Here is a 6,000-nt window from a genome sequence, read left to right on the forward strand (position 1 = left end):
CTAACCGAATATTAAACATATCCGGTTTAAACCCTGATATCTGTATTATTTTTTTATTCTTTGCTGTGATGTATAATTATACTCCTAAATGTTAGGGCTTTTTTTTTGTTTGTTTTTATAGCTATAAGCAAAATGTCATAATTAACAGAAGTAAAGGGTTGAGAACATTAGTCTGTGTGTAATTAATCTACCAAATCTGCTTTAGAACTCAGTTTTGCAGTGGAACAAAACCAGTAAGAAAAGTTTTGTTGCTGGTGCTAAATTAATGTACATAATGCAGAGTATTGCAAGTGCAACATAACTGGCCAAAGCACAGTAAACTTTAAGAAACATAAGAAAGTAGGCCATGATTAAAATAATACAAGAGAAATTGTTAAAATTAATTTTTATATGAAATGTGTTTACAAAGATACCAACCTAAAGGCTGCTATGTTCATTCATTTTACAATGCGTGTGTGTGTTATTTGTATACAGTATGCATTCAGACTAGAACGTTTTTGGTTATTGTTTTTTGTTTTAGATTGCATTGGATAATCAAACAAAATTAAAATAATTTCAAATATTTTAGCATTTCTCTGAGTTTTGACATTTTTTTGTGTAATTCCACAACATCCTTTGATTATTTCCCATTGCTGTAGGATAGTAATTGTTCCTGAGAGGCCCTGAGGAATGTGTTGGTTATGATAGATTAAAATGTAATCAAATTTAGCTGACTAAAACTAAACTAAAACTATGAGTATAGATGATCATGTTATAACGGAATTTAAAATGTCCTGATAAACTTAATAATGGGATGCTGTGATGAAATTCTATTGATTTGTGAATTCATATGTCATTACTTCTTAGTTTAGTGACGATTTAACCAATATTAAACTAAAAAAAAGAACTCAACCTTTTCAAAACCTAAAAAGTTAGAGTAAAGTTTTCTATTTACAGTTTGAGACTGCTACAAACACTACCTTTCCTGTGCTCAACATCCCCTGAAGCCCACCTTCATTCTTTCTAACCTTTCTGAACTTTGACCTCACAATGCAGGTCTTTCTAGTCATCATATTTTTTCTTCTTTGTGTCCTTTAGTTGCCCTTCTCTTCCCTCTTCTCCCCTCCACCATGTATGGCAGATTAATGACAGCTAATAATATCTGATGTTCCTGGACATTGCGTCCAGTAATGAGATGCATTCCCAATGGGTAGGCAAGGTGTCACCACTAACAAATTCACCATTGCCGTGTGCAATTAGCCTGTAAAAAGGCTGGAAAAATACACTAAATCAGTATCGGCCCAAGATGGATGAAGTGCAGTGAAAGAAAAATACCCCCTTTGTTGCCAAACAGCCAACATGGAAAGAAGAGAGCGAGTGAGGAAAAAAAAAATGTCTATTTTTCCTCCTCCACATCTTTCTCTTGGAGGGGATGTGGACAGGTTACCTTTATGGAAACATTATTCCTTGACTGCTCCCTGGCAGGAGTTCATTACAGCTCAGCCTAACGTTGAAATATTCTCTGCAAAATGTCAGCATATGTAAATGAGGACTCAGTGCTCATTCGCATGTCATGTTTTGTTAAAAGTTGTTGCAACCTTTCTTTGCTCCTTATTTCTCGCTTTTCTCTGCCCATTTCTCCTCGTTGGCGGAGATTCAACCCAAAGTGATAAATATCCAGTACCAAAACAAATAGCAAAGTATTTCTACTACGTAATATTCCATGCATTTAAAAGTAAAATATATTCTGTTCTCCTTTTCTTTTTTTAATGCGTTACTTGTTTAACTTATTTTGTAGGAATATTTCAATGTTCAAGTTTGATGCCTGTATATATACTGTATATATATATATATATATATATATATATATATATATAACAAAATCAGACCGCAAGTAATCGATTTGTGTGTTGTGACTGTTTTTATAACTGTACTTGTAGGCCATATTAAATCATGTTCAACAGCATTGATCCCTCAGGGCAGTTTAAATATTAGTGAGCATTAAATCAATATCAATGCACACTGTTGTTACACCCCAAAAGGAATCTGGCATGATTCAACATTTATGCAAAACAACAGCTAAACTCTGGCATAATGTCTTGGCTGGTGCCATCCTCAGTGTACAGGCCCCTTGGCTACTCTAAGTGATGAGAATGAATAGAGCTTCCATTCACAATCACCATGAGTGCCCATTGGCTTAAAGCGTCAACCGGTTGCCCAGCGATCCTCCCATGTGTAGGGTAGCACAAGTCAGACCGAGCTGCTAATGCTATAATGCTATGCACCACAGAGAAAGTTGCTCTGCTTTTCTGGGTAACTTCGGCCGGAGGCGATATGTTAAATAATTTCCCACTTTTCGGGGCTTATATGAGGATCTGCTAAGTTTATGCTGCTCGTGTATGCATGCATGAATGTTTTGACTTCTCACTGTCAAAAATTTATTTCATGCAGGGGGCACAGAAGATTCCAACTAGTTCACCTAGAGGTGCGAGAAGAGACTGCTTCTCACTGCGTCTGTGGAAATAACACAGCAGCGCTCCCATGTTCGCCAGCCAACTCACTGCTTCGCTTTGTGCCCCTTCTATGCACATGCTGCAGCTGTGGGGGTTCTAAAGGCCTAATGAAAATTACATTTACACCCTCACAGTTCTTGCCTATCTGCCTATACGGTCTACATTATGCAACAGATGAGCACTGGGGCCACGGTGTCAAAGTTTGGTAACATTCCTTAAGTAGGATCAAACTGGAAGCATGGGAGCAGCGCTGGCAGTGATGTGAATTTGATGAGTTCAACAGTAAAAATATTCCCCTTTTCACGTATAATGAGAATGACAAACAGGTTGGCGCAGGGTAGACTTTTTGAGTTGACTTTTTAGGGGGAAATCTTTTATGAAATATCATTATGAGGGGAGGGAAAAATTGATATAAAAATGAACTTTTTGGAATAATTGACTCCGTGCTCATAAGGAGAGGGGGGATCCCATCATTTGTTATGAGCCAAATGTATGCTACAATATGGGAAATCCAGTTAGAAGAAAAGTGATGAGTTTCAGGAAGGCACTAAAATCTACATGCAAATGCATAATAATCACACATCTACAATATTGCGGTTTTAAGGGAAAAAAAAATACCTTGAATTCAATTATCTCGTGGGCTGGAATAATCATAATGTTATTGGAAACTCAATTACAGAGGCAAGCCATGTCTGGAAATTAGCTGAACTTAGCTAAGGCAAGTCAGCCCCTTGAATTCATCAAGTATGGATTATCACAATATTACATGTTCACTTTGATTCTGCTGTCCAAAGACAAACATTCGCAGTCATTGCTGCACAGTCCCCACGTTTGTTTTATTCATGAACTGCACTCTGATCTATTATACATACAAAACTGATTCTATGCTGATTGCCTCGGGCTAAGAGGCTCAGACATAGAATTAATTATATTATATACACATGCATGATAATTGTGTACGATTCGGTCAAATACAAAGGTATTTCTCTATGTGTGATTACCATTGTTGCTTCACCGGCAATTATTTTCATTATTGTTGCTAATATTGTTAATGTTATTGTTTTCTCATTACAGCATTTCTCTGGGGCTTATTTTGAAGATATTAGGATGTATGTGACCGCTACTCTGGAATAAATCATGGCATTGGCTGACAAGGCCCATGACATTAATACACAAGCGGCATGCTCATATAGCAAGAAAATTACTCTGAAATTAAACACCAGGCCTGCACAGGTCGGGCATCGGAAGTAGAGATAAGGGCACTAATTCATTAAAAATATTAATGAAATATCCCCTTCAACACAGTGCACATAAAGGCAACCATACTTTTGAATATTGCAACATTAAAAGCCTTTCCTCTGGCTGATATGAAGGGTAGATTTTTCTTTATTATTAATATCACACTGGTTGATACTTTTACCCTGTTTTCCATGCCTGAGCATGATTGAAAATATTATTTCCATTTGCCACTGGAAGCATCACGGTTGGTGTTGTTATTAAATTCCGTCACATGCTACAATGCCCAATATGATTCCACCCCAAGTCTGTCCAAAGATATTTACAAAAAAAATAAAATAAAAAATGTTACAGGCTTTATGCATAATGTGGGACCTACGGAGTTCAATTGTATGTCTGGCTGGCATTTATAATAACATGATGCATTTATGTGTGGACTGTAAAAAAAAAAAAAGAAAAAGATCATGTGATGCCATGCAAAAGTATTTCCCTTGAGCTTTTCCACTGATATTATTTTAAATATATAATACATAGAATTTTAATTTACTACATTTCTTTCTTTTCTTCAGATTTAAGTCCAATTAAATTGTGGTTTGTGCATGTTCAGCCCGACTCCTATAAATAAAATCCCGAGTAATCAATTGCTTTTAGAGGTTTTAGTGTAAATGCATCATTTCTGCAAACATGTCTTTTACAAAACCGATTTAAACGAACAGTATCACTAAGACCAAGCAACACAGCAAGGTAGTAAGGCAAATAATAGTGGAGACGTAACTTGACAATATGTGAACAAGTTCTCCAACAAAAGTTTAGCAAAAACATTTTAAAATCCTTTACAATTTATGAATAGATGCTAATTAATCATAAATCTATTTGACTCCTCCCTTATTAAGTTCCTCAGTTTCCTTTTGTGGGGCTTTTATCAGCCACATAAAGACCTGTAACAGTTTTTCTAACATGCGCACTCGAAATGAAAATAAGTGCCACAATTAACTTTTTTTTCCTTCATCAATTACATTTTTAATCATTTTCTTTTGTGCATCCATGTCCATTTTCTGTTAACTTTGTGAGTTTCCCTTGGTTCCCTCCGTCGCCAGCCTTTACCCCCTGTTCGCTCGCTCTGCAACACCGCCTGCCATGGCTGAACTTAGGAACATGCAGCCTCGCTCCGAGACGACTTCAATCCCCAACTCCCCATTATCAGGAGAGCGCACATTGCCGCTCACAAGGGTTTAATTTATTTGTGCCTGTTTCAGCCCAAGATTAAAGTTTAATTGGCGCTGACTGGCAGCTCCCAAGTTTTGACTAATTCTCCTTATCGGGAATCCTTACCGAGTAGCTGTGGGCAATACGAGGCCTGCCTGCTTGCCTGCGCGCGTGGCAGCAGTGCCCACACACACACACAGACACGCACAGCGCACATTTGCACTCAGAGGCCAACATGCAGCAACATAATAATCCCTTATTTTAATTGGTTGATACATTGAGTATGAGTGACTTGATTTTTTTTTTGAGTTGTGTGTAGTCAAGGTGTTGGTCCTGTATTTACGTATGTATGGTTCCTTACATGTTTTTTTGGCAAAGCCTAAAATAGCTTCTGGATTGTTGGGTAATTAGGCACGCATTGAATTATTTGCTCCCATATGTTACAAATGATTTGTTAAAGTGGAACTATGCTACTCTGGTTCAGACCCTTGTGTGTAAAACGCACAGCTGAGCCTTTATGACACCGTCTATATGGCTAAAAACATTTAAAACTGAATAGGAAAAAAAAGGGGTTTGAGTCGGGACTGTAGGACGCTGCTGCTAGTGTTGTCACATCTTTACTGAATTATTCTACCATAAATCATTAAAAAGTGTATTACCACACAGGGAGGCATTTCCATAAACACGTGTTTATGCCAGAGTGGTGCACAAGCGTAAATAACACTGATAATCTCGGGCTGTGTTTGATCAGCCAAATCTGTGTCTGAGGGTGCAATCGCTTGTGACCTGTAATATTAGTGGCAGCTATTAAAAGCTGTGGAGGATTTGCAAGGCTTCATTTAGTCAGTCGGGGAGATGTGCGTGAAATAGAGTTCCTTTGGTTGTAACTAATGTCTCTAATGAGCGGAGCTTCTGTGTTTTGGCTACGTGCTCCTAAACTGGAATGCACTGGATTAGGAGAGTTCTCATGGGGGGCAGGAGGGTAGATGGAGCCCAGTTCAAACACTAGCATACAAGCCTGTATCCCATTATTCAACTGATGTGCCTGAATAATGTTGAGGTTGAA

The sequence above is a fragment of the Xiphophorus hellerii genome, chromosome 21 (assembly GCF_003331165.1).
Source record: "Xiphophorus hellerii strain 12219 chromosome 21, Xiphophorus_hellerii-4.1, whole genome shotgun sequence".
Classification (NCBI taxonomy): domain Eukaryota; kingdom Metazoa; phylum Chordata; class Actinopteri; order Cyprinodontiformes; family Poeciliidae; genus Xiphophorus; species Xiphophorus hellerii.